At 39.5% G+C, this 15683-nt stretch overlaps 1 pseudogene; it reads right to left on the bottom strand.

The window, feature by feature from the left end:
* Positions 1 to 7975: 7975 nt before the first annotated feature.
* Positions 7976 to 15683, bottom strand: part of LOC149123677 (protein Abitram pseudogene) — a 54255-nt pseudogene continuing 46547 nt past the window's right edge.

Raw genomic sequence — 15683 nt, 5'->3', positions numbered from 1 at the left:
GGTCAGGTGCCCACGGACTTGGGCCATCTTCTACTGTTTTCCCAGGCCATAGCAAAGATCCAGATCGGAAATGGAGCAGCCAGGACTCAAACCTGTACCCATATGGGATGCCGGCACTGCAGGTGGTGACCTCACCCACTATGCCACAGTGCTGGGCCCCCTGCCAGGTGCCTTTCTAAGACCTGAGGATATTATTTAATTTAATCCTCACAACGGATTAATTAGGTAGGTAATCTGATATCCATTTGAAAAGTGAGTTAATTGACAGAGAGCAGTGAAATCACTGGAGTCCTACAGCTAGTAACCAGAAGAGCTGGGAAGTCAAAAATGCAGGCAGATTTCAGATCCCTCCTTTTAGGTGCACAACTAACTCTGTTGCCTACCAAACATGATAAGGATGAGGCCATCTGAGAGCAGGAATTCTCTCAGCAAACTGGAGCCCACAGAAGTAAAAAAAAAAAAAAAAAAAAAAAAAAAAAAGTGTAGTGATGGGAAAAGTCATCTCAGAATCTTTTGGCACTCAATTGCATTTCATATAAATCTCTCATATCTTATGATTGGGTTTTCCAGAACTCTTCACTTTTTATTTTTGTATTTCTGGGATCAATTAATAAGTGACAGATTTATAGAAGTCAGAGACACCGGCTACGTATTGATTCCAATACATTGAATGCTTTTGGTGGTTTTATGACATCGTTTTATTTATGGGTTTATGGTGAAGAAGATCTCAGTGGGCAAGCACCCAACTGCCAGTGTTGTCGTAGGTGGATAATAAGGAAACTCACCTCTGCCTTCTGCAAACTTCATCTCCTTGCCCCTGTCCTGCCCCTAGCCCACACAAACACATCCCAGAATGAGTTTCTTTTCCTAAACCATGCTAGTATTTATTTCACTTTGGAATACTGTAAGCCAATCAGTGAAAGATCTGCTCTGTACAAATCACAGAAGTATTGATGAGGCTGGAGCTGAGAGTCAACTGCATAGCATTCTTCGCAAACACATGATGGAGGTGTCATTAAGTCACTGTAGTCTAAGACTTGTGTTAAGTTTCAAGCAGCTGCCTTACCTCAGGTCTGTCCACTGACACACCACTGGCTAGCAGACAATGCAAACTTGTCCTCAGTGACCCTGGCTGGAACTTTATCATTTCACTCCAGCCTTGCCCTCACCTCCACCTCTTGCCTACATAAAGCTGGCCTCTGTTGCATCTGGTTCTAACTACGCCTTCTGTGGGAAACAGATTCAGCTCCTCCATCTCAGTCCTCAGAGGGCTACCTAAAGGCTCTACCCCTTCCTTCTGATTGGGAGAGGCTCTGATAAAGATGAGGTGCAAGGGAACAGAGGAAATATCTGAGTGTGGTGGACATCAGTAAATTAAGTTGGTATCATGATTTAATTGTATCAAATAAGGGCTTCTGGTAAAACTATTTTTTAAACTGTGGCTAAGATTTGTCTATTTGTTTGTACATCTAATCATCAAAATATACTAAGTAACAAGAAGAAAAATTAATTAAAGTGCATGAACATGAGATTTAGAATTCCTGTGACTTGGCACAGTGAAGTACCCACTAGAGGTCTGTTATATTTGGATTGTTAAACACATCTTATAAAAATACTACATAATCTGTCACTTATGATAATCTGGTAGCATTGAGATATGTTACCATATATTTATTCTGTTTTTTTTTTATTAATTTTAAAGGTAGAGTTACAGAGAGAGAGAGAGAGAGAGAGAAATCTTCCATACAGTGGTTCACTCCCCAAATGGCTGCAGCAGCTGGGGCTGGGCAGGCCAAAGCTAGGAACCAGCAACTTCTTCCAGGTCCCCCACATGGATGCAGGGGCCCAAGAACTTGGAACATCTTCTGCTGCTTTCCCAAGTACATTAGCAAGGATTTGGATTGGAAATGGAGCCCCCAGAACTGGAAACCACACCCATATAGGATGCTGGTTCTCACGGCTGCGGCTTAACCCACTATACCACAATGCTGGGTGCACCCTATATTCTTAAGCTAGCAATTCTCCTGAGCTTACAAAAAATAGTGTCTTAAATAGAATTATGGGAGTACCACAAATATTATATGCATAAATATTTATAATTAAAGGATTTTTAAAGGATATAATTAAAGTGAATAAAGATGATTTTCCTTTTTGGGGTAGTGTGCTGGATAAATGCAGTAGCAGCAAATAAACAAAAGATAAATATTCTGGCAAGGTGAAATCTTTTAGGCAAATTAGTAATCTGAATTCCATGTGTCTACAGAAAACATATAATCAACAAGTCACACACAAAATAATGCCTGAGGATTGATCTCAATATTCCTTAAATTATGAAAATCATATCAATCTTTTGGAGTAATGTCAAGTTTATGCTGATTTACAAGTGCTGTGCAGGAGTTTATTAGATTTTATAGATGGCTCTCACAGGAGTTATATACTGCTCTGAAAGAACAATACATATTTTCTTTTGTAATAAATGCAAAATGCACTCTTGGCTAAAAACTAAAACCTTATAACAAAATTTAAATTAGGACTATATGTTCTTTACACATTTCATTTCTGAGTATTATGATTTTTAATTTAAATCCTAAATAGGAAATCATGTGACTGATTTTCAAAACATTCAATATTCCATTGTAAGCTAATTATTTAGTAATAAAGATAGACATTATTCCTTGGAGAAAAATGTAATTATAGTTGGGTTGACTGCCAAATAAAAAAAAATTGCTCTACAAGTAAAGTCACTTTATTGTCAATACTATGCAAATTGCCACAAAGAAAGTAGCAATCAAAAGGCTAATTTTATTTTTACATCAACATGTGTGAATAAAAGAGCTTTATCATAATCCCACTGCTTAAATGGAACAGAAAAGTGATGATGAGTATTTTGTAATTTTTAAATTTGGTAAAACTATAAAGTCCATAGTTATCAACTCAGATAAGTTAAAGAAAAGAAAGTTAAATTATTCTTCTAATGAATTTGCCTGTTGTTTACATGTACTTCATCTTCTATTAAATCAAATGAATCAACATACTATATACTTTGTCTTGTTGTCTCCCTACCTCATTATTTCAGATACTGACTGTGACTTTAAATGAATCGCTTCTGAAAGTATTATAAAAAGTACAGTTTTGGTGATATTTTTCCTACTACCAAGAATCTCCCTAAAATGCTTAGAGGCATGGTACTCAGAACACTTACAAGGAGAAGTGGATGTTTATAAAGATTTATTTTTTTGCTACATTTATAAGATACAAATTTTCTAAATTTCTGATTTATAGACATCATTAAATAGCTGCAACTCTAAATTAAGTAATACCATCTGAACAGACACATTCCCTCATGTCTAGTGTCTGTGAGAGATTTGTTTAAGGACCTCCAATGGATGCCAAAATCTCTTGATGCCTAAGTCCTTTACATAAAGTGGCACAGTATTTACACAAAGCCTATACACATATACTCTAAATGATCTCCATAATACTTATGGTACCTGCTAAGTAATCCTAAACAGTTATCATACTGTATTGCTAAGAGGGAAAGGACAAAGATATCAGTCCATACTCAATACTGATGTCATTTTTTTCTGAACATTTTTGATCAGTGTGTGGTTGAATCCAGAGATGCCAAAGCCCTGGATGTGGAGAACAACTGCATGAATCATGACGGGGACCATGACAACCCAAGCTGCATGACCAATGGTAACCACTATTTCTGTATCAATCACAGAAAGTATTGCGCATGTTTATCCCACAGTAAACCTTAAATCAGAGTTCAGGCTATATCATGATTCATATTCAGTTTTCAGCCTTTCTAGGGTCATATCAAGAAAAGAACTAACATAGGTTGAGGAAGTCCTCACTTTGGAAGACCTTCAATGTTACATGTTAGTGCAAGGATTAACCTGAATACATGGGCCAGCCTGAGCAAATATAATGGGACTATCGTAGACCATGAGAGCAAAAGAGTAACTCCATTTCTTTTCCAAGAGAGGTGTTTCAACAGTTGAAACTAGGATAGGCAAGGTCAAATTTAGGCATTTCAGAGCTATGGAGACTGTGGATAACTTGAGTCCACCTCAGTTGGCATAAACTGATTTAAATAAAAACAAGATTAAAACTGAATTTAATATCTCAAAGGGAATAGGAAACTTGACTTCCTCAAATCAACCATTATCGTTGGAACAGCGTTCCAAAGTTTACATAAGGAAGATGGCATTTTCTACTCGGTGCCCACCAATCTGAAACAAGAGTATTCACTGAGCCCTAGGACTGGAGAGTGAGGGAGCTCAGAGAAGGCAGTTGCATGAGCAGATATGGGTGTGCAGAACCAAGAAAGGTGTCTACACCTGAAATGACAAAGCCAAGGGTTAGGCTCTTTAGGTTTATGGTGACCACATCAAAAACTGAGAATTAGCAGGACACTTGGTTTCCTTTTTATTCTTTGATAAAAATTTTAATGAAGGCATACTAGTGCACCTAAGGTTTTCATGAGAAAGTAAAGATGTAACTGTGCTATTTAAAAAAATGTTTTTGTTGGTAACACTAAGAACATGTGCAGTGAATCTAAGGGGTGTCTCAGGCAAAACAAAAATGGAAGAAACAGAAAATAAAGCTGGTCTGTCCACATATCTGAGGACTACCTAGATTTTTTCATTAAAACTTAAGAGAGACGGGGCTGGCGCCTTGGGGCACTAGGCTAATCTTTCGCCTGTGGTGCCAGCATCCCATACAAGCGTCGGTTCTTGTCCCGGTTGCTCCTCTTCCAGTCCAGCTCCCTGCTATGGCCTGGGAAAGCAGTGGAGGATGGCCCAGGTGCTTGGGACACTGCACCTGCAAGGGAGACCAGGAAGAAGCACCGGCTTCTGGCTTCGGATTGGCACAGCTTCATCCATTGCAGCCATTTGGGGAGTGAACCAGTAGATGGAAGACCTTTCTCTCTGTCTCTGTCTTTGTCTCTCTCTCACTGTCTGTAATTCTACCTGTCAAATAAATAAATAAAAACTAAAAAACAAAAACTTAAGAGAGAGGATTGCTAACTTTGCCTCATTTTTCATGTCAAATTCATTCCCACGTACATCTTTCCTACTTTGATAGTGGACTGGGCACTGTCCTCTCCCTTTCCCACACTGCTGCCCTCGCTGGAACAGTCAACAGTTCCTACCTCAAGCTCAGCACCCTTCTGGATGGCCTTTTCCCAGGTTTAGTCCCTCACATCCTCCAGGAACATTAACAGTAATTGCTTTTGTCTGAAAAAACACCAAATCTCTCTCTGACTCAAAATCGTCAGTGGGAATCCACTGTGCTGAGAAGCCAAGCTAACCACCACGGCTGTCTACAACCTTCCCTGGGCAACCCCTTGCCTACATCCTCACACTTGTCTCCTCTCGTCTTCCAGCTGCTAACTGGCACCCAGCCACATGCTGGCCTTGGAGGCCCGTGGATGGCTCTGCTCATTCTTGACCCCTGTCCCTGCCTTTCACCGTCTGTGTCTGGGTTTTCAGTTCTTGACCCTTGTTCTGAATGCCTGGTTCCTTGTCTTGTGATCGGGCCCAAATGCCAACTCCTCACGCAAGGAGTTCTTCTAATCTCCCTGCCTCCTTATAACACCATCTATTATAACATCTGGCTTATTCTCGGGAGATTTTAACTCTTCAATTACTTGCATAGAAAGTATTACATACCTCAAGAATATTCTCATTATTTTCTTTTTTTATAATTTCATCTTTAACCCATTTACGATACATCAGCTCTGTAATCAACATCAAAGTTTATCATCACACAAAAGATCAAGCACTTGTCCTGAAACAGTAGAGTAAATGACTCATTCTCATTTAATAAATAGTTAACACTTGCAGCTGAACATTTGCCACAGCAGTAGAGTTGCCCCTTGGGAAGCCCTCATCCTAAATAGGAGTTCCTGGTTTAACTTCCTAGCTCTGCCTCCCATCCAGCTTCCTGTTAATACACCGTGGAAGGCTCAAGTTCTTGGTCCCTCGTGCCCATGTGAGAGGCCCAAATGGAATTCTGGGCCCTTGGCTTTGTCCTGACCCAGCCTTGGATCAGGGGGTGAGTCAGAAGATGGGAGATCTTTCTATGTTTTTCTCTCTGTGTCTCTACCTTTCAAAAAATGAAAAATAAATAAATAAAACAGGAAAATGCATTATTTAGTTATGGTATATTTCTTATTACGTGCCTATGTTTTTAAATGTTGAAGAATAACAGTGTTAACTTACAGAAGCATTTCAGTTTTCTGATTTTATGCTCATGCCTGAATATTTCTTTATTTAATATGATTTTAGAATTATGTGTTTTCTTATTAACACTTCCTTATAAAAAGACTTTTACTCAAATTTTCATTGGATTTTTAAAATAGATAGTGGCTGTTACCTGTAATCACATTTTATACACCTAGTGATATATTTACTATAGTTTTCTTTAAATTGTAAAAATAATAAAAATATTCATAAATTACCGAAAATAAATCTTATATTTTTAGAATGGTCCCTTTCTTTCTTTGGTAACTTCTTTTTTTTTTTAAAGATTTATTTTTTTCTTTTTTTTTAACTTTTATTTAATGAATATAAATTTCCAAAGTACACCTTATGGATTACAATGGCTTCCCCCCCATAACTTCCCTCCCACCCCAAACCCTCCCCTTTTCTTGGGTAATTTCTTTAAACAATTTTCTGGATTTGATGTGCTAATGTCATTTTATAAATTTATAAACCAGAATGTTATGCTCATTTACATATCCAAAGCAGTAACTAACCTTATGAGCATTTCAAATAAAGTCGTTTAGTGCTTCCTTTAAGTCATTCAGTGCTCACCAGTGAAGCCTACTGGTCTTCAAAATGTAGTAGTAATGCAGCCCTCCATAATGTTCCCATGACAAGAGTTCTAGCTGTGCAACTGGTCTGTTTGAAATGTCTCTCTTATGGCCGGCGCCGCGGCTCACTAGGCTAATCCTCCACCTCGAGGCGCCGGCACACCGGGTTCTAGTCCCGGTCTGGGCGCCGGATTCTGTCCCAGTTGCCCCTCTTCCAGGCCAGCTCTCTGCTGTGGCCAGGGAGTGCAGTGGAGGATGGCCCAAGTACTTGGGCCCTGCACCCCATGGGAGACCAGGAGAAGTACCTGGCTCCTGCCATCGGATCAGTGCGGTGCACCGGCTGCAGCGCGCAGGCCGCGGCGGCCATTGGAGGATGAACCAATGGCAAAGGAAGACCTTTCTCTCTGTCTCTCTCTCTCACTGTCCACTCTGCCTGTCAAAAAAAAAAAAAGAAATGTCTCTCTTATGTTGACACCATTTTAACCCTTGCTGGAAAACATGCATTTTCCATTTGCTAAGACAAACTTGGTATTTTTCAAAAGATGTAGTCCTTATTTAGGATGGACAGCATTACAAGTCTACTTTGTTGGATAGACATGAGGAGAAAAGGTGCATTCTATACTCCTGCCTCTTCCTACAACCTAAAAAGAGGTGTGACTACACTTTTCCTCACACTGAAGAACTGGGGAAGAAAGGACATTTAGGCATTTAGGTTTTTTTAAAAAACTTCAAACTGATAGAAAATTGAAGCAAAAATAATAGCCATGCCATAATATTCAAACAGAAGTAAGTCAAACACAGTATTTACTTCCATGTAATAAGGATGAAGATGAGTAAATTATTTTTACTTGGTTACTTAAAACTTCCCCATGTTTTCCAAATTTTACCCAGAGAGGTGTGGGGGGAGGAAGGGAGAGAGAGAGAAAGAGAGAGAGAGAGAGAGAGAGATCAGAAAAACATCCCCTGCTTGCTTGTTTGCATGGAAGCATGAGAACAAGGTGAGGATAAAGACAAGTGGGAGCCAAAGCTTGTTGGGCAGGACAGAGAGGGAAAATCGGGTTAAGTGAAGCCTTAGGCCTTTCCTGCTGATGGCTGAGGGTGAAGGGTGCTTCAGGTTTTATGCTGCTTCTGCTTGAGTGCACTGATAGGTTAGGCCAGGTGAGTGAGGCTAAGGATCCCATGTTGCCTCTGACTCCGTCTCAGTCCCGAGGATGTAGCTGCTGTGGCATTAATGCATTTCACAACTTCTTCACATGGCTTTTGTGTCAGGAAGCCTTCTGTTTTGCTTTTACTTTCTTCAAATTTGGGTAACACAACTGCAATGTAACCTTCAGCGATGGCTTTCTTAAAGAACAGATGGCTCATGGAGGATGATTTCATCCACTTCCATCAACCGTCCTCTCACACAGCTGGATACGGTACGTTCTCCTCCACCTGAGCAGGAAATCTTACCCTGAGGTGCAAATTCTGTTAGAAACTGTGCACCCTCTTAAAGTCCCCAGAGACCCTATTCTGGAGTCTGCTACAGTTGGCATTGATCTGATAGGAAATGCTTAATCATTTAACCACTTGGAAGCACTGGAGGAGACCCTGCCAATGTGATGTCACACATGCTGTCAGAATTCTGTGGTATACAGTGGTCCTCACGAGGTTTTCCTCTGACGTCCCTTTTGTACCAGTGAGTGAAATAAGGATCCTCTGCGGGGAGCTCGGTAGCCCTGGTGACCCCACCTCCCCCAGCGCCAATGTCTTTTTTAACTACTTTGTTTTGTTTTGTTTTGTTTTTCTTATTTTATTTTCAAAGCCTTAGCATGTAACTTTATTCTTTTTTAATGGGTTGAGTAGGACTTGTCTTGGCAAAATTCTTATAAATGATTAAATTCTGATGACTTAATGATTGATGGATTAAAAATAGAGACTTGATCAAATATGGCATCCAACAGGTGGGTCTGGTGGGAGGTCTTTGGGTCATTGAGGATGTGCCCTTTGAGGATGGTTCATTTTTTATTATTAAGATTCATGTATTGACATGAAGTTCAGCATTGCAGAGATTCAGGGAGAGACACAGAGTGGAAGAGAGATCTTGCATCCACTGTTTCACTCCTCAGATAGCCGCAACACCTAGGACTAGCCAAGCCAAAGGCAGGAAGAGGAGTTTCCTCCAGGTCTCCCAGGTGAGTGGAAGAGGCCTAAATACTTGGGTCATCTTCTGTTGCTTTTCCCAGACCCATTAGAAGGGTGCTGGATCATGAGGGCTGCAGCTTTACACACTACCCTAAACGCCGGCTCTCAGAGGATGGTTCTGGATAGAGGGTTGATTATTGGAGTTCAAGTTCTACCCAGCTGTTCTCTCTGCTTCCTAGCTCATATCTGCACCTGCCATGACCAGCTTCCATCAGACACAGGAATATGAGCCCCCCCAATCCTGAACTGTAACCTCCAAACTGCAAGCTAAAATAAACTGGTTCTTTACCAGGAAGCTCTTCTCGAGTATTTTAGTTAAGGTAATGAAAACCAAACTAATACAGTCATCAACTGCATTTTTTTTTTCTCAATACAAAGCCTATGTTTTTTTTTATTTTTTTTATTTTTTTAAACTTTTATTTAATGAATATAAATTTCCAAAGTAGGACTTATGGATTACAATGGCTTCCCCCCCATACCGTCCTTCCCACCCACAACCCTCCCCTTTCCCACTCCCTCTCCCCTTCCATTCACATCAAGATTCATTTTCGATTATCTTAATATACAGAAGATCAGCTTAGTATACATCAAGTATGGATTTCAACAGTTTGCTCCCACACAGAAACATAAAGTGAAAAATAATAGATGATTTTTTTTAAACGATGATGAAATCAGAGCAGACCTATTGTCATGTTTAATCCCAGTGAGAGTCAAGTTGGGAATTGATAATTTCGATAATTTCTTTTTTTTTTTTTTTTTTTTACAGAGGATCAGTTTAGTATGCATTAAGTAAGGATCAACAGTTTGCACCCCCATAGAAACACAAAGTGAAATATATTGTTTGAGTACTCGTTATAGCATTAAATCTCAATGTACAGCACATTAAGGATAGAGATCCTACACGAGGAGTAAGTGCACAGTGACTCCTGTTGTTGACTTTACCAACTGACACTCCTGTCTATGGCATCAGTAATCTCCCTATGCTCCAGTCATGAGTTTCCAAGGCTATGGAAGCCCTCTGAGTTCTCTGACTCTTATCTTGTTTAGACAAGGTCATAGTCAAAGTGGAGGTTCTCTCCTCCCTTCAGAGAAAGGTACCTCCTTCTTTGATGACCTGTTCTTTCCACTGGGATCTCACTCGCAGAGATCTTTTGCCAGAGTGTCTTGGCTTTCCATGCCTGAAATACTCTCATGAGCTTTTCAGCCAGATCCAAATGCCTTTAGGGCTGATTCTGAGGCCAGAGTGCTATTTAGGACATCTGCCATTCTATGAGTCTCCTGAGTATCTCACTTCCCATGTTGGATCACTCTCCCCTTTATTTACTCCATCGGTTAGCGTTAGCAGGTACTAGACTTGTCTATGTGCTCCCTTTGACTCCCAGTCCCTCCACCATGACCAACTGTGAACTGAAACTGATCACCTGGAACAGTGAGATGGCATTGGTACATGCCACCTCGATGGGATTGAATTGGAATCACCTGGTGTGCTTCCAACTCCACCACTTGGGGCAAGTCAGCCTGAGCATGTCCCAAATTATACATCTCTTCCCTCTCCCATTCCCACACCCATGTTCAACAGGGATCACATTTCAGTTAATTTTCAACACTTAAGAATAACTGTGCATCAATTACAGAACTAAACCAGTCATATTAAGTAGAACAGATAAAAAAACTACTAAGAGGGATAATGTATTAAGTTGTTCATTAACAGTCAGGGCTATGCTGATCAAGCCACCATTTCCCATAGTGTCCACCTCACTCCAACAGGTTTCCCTCTTGGTGTTCAGTCAGTCGTCACCGATCAGGGAGAACATATGGTATTTGTCCCTTTGGGACTGGCTTATTTCACTCAGCATGATGTGTTCCAGATTCCTCCATTTTGTTGCAAATGACTGGATTTCGTTGTTTCTTACTGCGGTATAATATTCTAAAGAGTACATATCCCATAATTTGGATTCACTGCTGAATTCTACCAGACGTTTAAAGAAGAACTAACTCCAATTCTTCTCAAACTATTCAGAACAATCGAAGAAGAGGGAGTCCTCCCAAATTCTTTCTATGAAGCCAGCATCACCTTAATTCCTAAGCCAGAGAAAGATGCAGCACTGAAAGAGAATTACAGACCAATATCCCTGATGAACATAGATGCAAAAATCCTCAATAAAATTCTCGCCAATAGAATGCAACAACACATCAGAAAGATCATCCACCCAGACCAAGTGGGATTTATCCCTGGTATGCAGGATGGTTTAATGTGCACAAAACAATCAATGTGATACACCACATTAACAGACTGCAGAAGAAAAACCATATGATTATCTCAATAGATGCCGAGAAAGCATTTGATAAAATACAACACCCGTTCATGATGAAAACTCTAAGCAAACTGGGTTTGGAAGGAACATTCCTCAATACAATCAAAGCAATCTATGAAAAACCCACAGCCAACATCCTATTGAATGGGGAAAAGTTGGAAGCATTTCCACTGAGATCTGGTACCAGACAGGGATGCCCACTCTCACCACTGCTATTCAATATAGTTCTGGAGGTTCTAGCCAGAGCTATTAGGCAAGAAAAAGAAATTAAAGGGATACAAATTGGGAAGGAAGAACTCAAACTATCCCTCTTTGCAGATGACATGATTCTGTATTTAGGGGACCCAAAGAACTCTACTAAGAGACTATTGGAACTCATAGAAGAGTTTGGCAAAGTAGCAGGGTATAAAATCAATGCACAAAAATCAACAGCCTTTGTATACACAGACAATGCCATGGCTGAGGAAGAACTGCTAAGATCAATCCCATTCACAATAGCTACAAAAACAATCAAATACCTTGGAATAAACTTAACCAAAGACGTTAAAGATCTCTACGATGAAAATTACAAAACCTTAAAGAAAGAAATAGAAGAGGATACCAAGAAATGGAAAAATCTTCCATGCTCATGGATTGGAAGAATCAATATCATCAAAATGTCCATTCTCCCAAAAGCAATTTACAGATTCAATGCAATACCAATCAAGATACCGAAGACATTCTTCTCAGATCTGGAAAAAATGGTGCTGAAATTCATATGGAGGCACAAGAGACCTCGAATAGCTAAAGCAATCTTGTACAACAAAAACAAAGCCGGAGGCATCACAATACCAGATTTCAGGACATACTACAGGGCAGTTGTAATCAAAACAGCATGGTATTGGTACAGAAACAGATGGATAGACCAATGGAACAGAATTGAAACACCAGAAATCAACCCAAACATCTACAGCCAACTTATATTTGATCGAGGATCTAAAACTAATTCCTGGAGCAAGGACAGTCTATTCAATAAATGGTGCTGGGAAAATTGGATTTCCACGTGCAGAAGCATGAAGCAAGACCCCTACCTTACACCTTATACAAAAATCCACTCAACATGGATTAAAGACCTAAATCTACGACCTGACACCATCAAGTTACTAGAGAACATTGGAGAAACCCTGCAAGATATTGGCACAGGCAAAGAATTTCTGGAAAAGACCCGGGAGGCACAGGCAGTCAAAGCCAAAATCAACTATTGGGATTGCATCAAATTGAGAAGTTTCTGTACTGCAAAAGAAACAGTCAGGAGAGTGAAGAGACAACCGACAGAATGGGAAAAAATATTTGCAAACTATGCAACAGATAAAGGGTTAATAACCAGAATCTACAAAGAGATCAAGAAACTCCACAAAAACAAAACCAACAACCCACTTAAGAGATGGGCCAAGGACCTCAATAGACATTTTTCAAAAGAGCAAATCCAAATGGCCAACAGGCACATGAAAAAATGTTCAAGGTCATTAGCAATCAGGGAAATGCAAATCAAAACCACAATGAGGTTTCACCTCACCCCGGTTAGAATGGCTCACATGCAGAAATCTACCAACAACAGATGCTGGCGAGGATGTGGGGGAAAAAGGGACACTAACCCACTATTGGTGGGAATGCAAACTGGTCAAGCCACTATGGAAGTCAGTCTGGAGATTCCTCAGAAACCGGAATATAACCCTACTGTTCGACCCAGCCATCCCACTCCTTGGAATTTACCCAAAGGAATTTAAATTGGCAAACAAAAAAGAGGTCTGCACCCTAATGTTTATTGCAGCTCAATTCACAATAGCTAAGACCTGGAACCATCAACTGCATTTTTAACTCTAACTTTGTCTATTTCTCCCACTTTTAGCGTAACTATATTTTCATTTTCCTAGTTCTTACATTAAACCTGTTAGGTATTTTAAATATTTTCCGGTACTACAATGATTTTCTAAATAATAAAATAATTAAAACAACACTTACTAGGAATTACATGATATATTCTCAGTTTGGTCACTTCTGAACTTCTAAGAAGATTATTTTATTTAAAAGTTCATAGCAAATTTAGTTGCTGCTGTTATTGTAAATATCTAATTTTGTTTCATTGTGGTTATAGAATGTGGCTTTAAAGATTTTTTTTGAAATTTTATTGTGGCTAGGTACATTTTATACATAAATTAAATTTATGCTCATATCATTTGGCTTCATAATTCAACTTACAGGAATGTATTTTTTTCTGAGAAATCATAGGATTAGATACAAATCTATTCATCACTATATTTCTTATAAAATTTTAAAAAATAGATAATAATCAAATCCCCAAACATCCTTACAAGTGGTAATCTTGTTTACATGCTTTCAAGAAGCTGAGAGTTTTCAACACCTTGGAAAGAGTAATGAAAAAGAATTTGACTATGAGGCAGTGTATGTTGTAAATACATAAAGTTATTTACATGAGTAAAAGGTGCACAACTCAATTATCTTTTTTTTATGAGCAATTTTTTTTAAATTTTTATTTAATGAATATAAATTTCCAAAGTACAGCTTATGGATTACAATGGCTTCCCCCCCATAACATCTCTCCCACCTGCAACCCTCCCCTTTCCCACTCCCTCTCCCCTTCCATTCACATCAAGATTCATTTTCATTTCTCTCAACTCAATTATCTTACTGCCCTGGTTATGAGGAAACATCTTGGACCAACACACACAGTGAGTTATGGAGAGTAAGACCATGTACTGAGCCATGACATCCACGGGCCACACTTCCTCAGGCAATCAACAGAGGTGCCAGTGCAGGGCTCCCTTAATTCCTAGCCCTGGATGTCACATTCAACCCCAATATTTTGAAAACATCAGTGGTATTGCTAGTCAACATTATTAGAAACCAGATATAATCAGGGAAACACCACTCAAAATAATAGTAAATGTCATCCAGTATTATCTTTTAAAGGCTCACTATGATAGTTGGTTGTTTCTTTCCATTTTATTTTGTTTTTAAAATTTAAAAGACACAAAAAGTGTAAGAGAGAAGTCTTTGCAGCAAGGGCCCTGTTCTGCGTGGCATTTTCAAAAGTATTTTAGCCTACAGCTACGAGCTGTGGTTTTTAATGTACCTTTGTTGGGAAATGATCAGGCACAAAGAGCAAATACCAGAATTTTATTAAAGGATTATTGTGGGTTTTTGAGGCATACAAACAAAAATGAGTTCGTATATGATCTCCACATTTCCCAGAATTTTATGCCCATGACCTTGAGGATGAAACTGAGGACATTTCAGGGAGCTTACATATTAGGAAGGAAAGTCCTGAGAGAGTGATCCTGTGAAAGTTAAAATTAATCTACATAGATGAAAGTCCTAATAACTTACTTAATATGTCTCAATTATCCAAGAAACTACATGTCCAAGTTTGAAATACACGTGTGATTACTTTTCAGTTATTCTTCCATTAAACTACCTAATTTTATTGTTATTCATCTCTACATACATGAATGCCTTAGTAGACCTATGTATTAGGTAGAACCTTATAACATTGACCTTTTAGTGCAAGAATCATCAAATAGCAGTTTCATGGACATTGTAATGTATGTAGGAGAAATCACATCATGTGCAAGACTGATACTTTGCAGGGCTATCTCTGAGAACATGAGTTGCCTCCTGAAAACATTCTTAACAATGAGGCAAGCCCAGTGCTTAAACTAGCATGGGGTCAGCATGGATGGATCCCAGCCTATAAGCACGGCTCACCCTTGCACAGAAGAGCCAGCAGCCACAAGAGGATGATTAGTCTGTAGTGTCAGGGAATAGTCTGGTACAACCACTGCGTTCACATTCTAACCTAGAATGAGAGGTCTGGGAGGAAGTTTGGCCACGGTTTAGTACCACACTTGATCCCCGCACTGGATCACAGTAGGAGAGGAACTATTGCTTCTGCACTCCTGCAGGTCACAGTCCCCGCAATCCAGAAGTTGAATCATTTCCCCCAGAATCTAATGTCCTGTCTGATTGGACTCTGTGAGACCCTAGAGGGAATGGTCCTGGAAGGTCAGTGCATCCACTCTTGCAGTGTGACTCTGTTTACTGAACTGCTGCCTTAATGTGGCTTGTGTGTGCTGTCTGTCCTTGTTGGTACATTGATCCATGGACTTTGTACTGACTGAATTTTACTTAAAGACCAACATGTACAAGCAACTACACAAGAGTGATGGTGGGATTCAGGAAATGTTTATGGTTATGCCAAAATGTTGTGAACTGTTTTCCTCATTTTATGGTCTATTTTGGAAGAAAAATATTTAAATACTGAAATTAGAATCAGTAAAACCATGAGTGATGCCACAGAG

Source organism: Oryctolagus cuniculus, chromosome 10, assembly GCF_051225735.1.
Source record: "Oryctolagus cuniculus isolate XC-2025 breed Fujian yellow rabbit chromosome 10, ASM5122573v1, whole genome shotgun sequence".
In the NCBI taxonomy this organism is placed as follows: domain Eukaryota; kingdom Metazoa; phylum Chordata; class Mammalia; order Lagomorpha; family Leporidae; genus Oryctolagus; species Oryctolagus cuniculus.
This window is presented reverse-complemented; position numbering and strand designations above follow the sequence as displayed.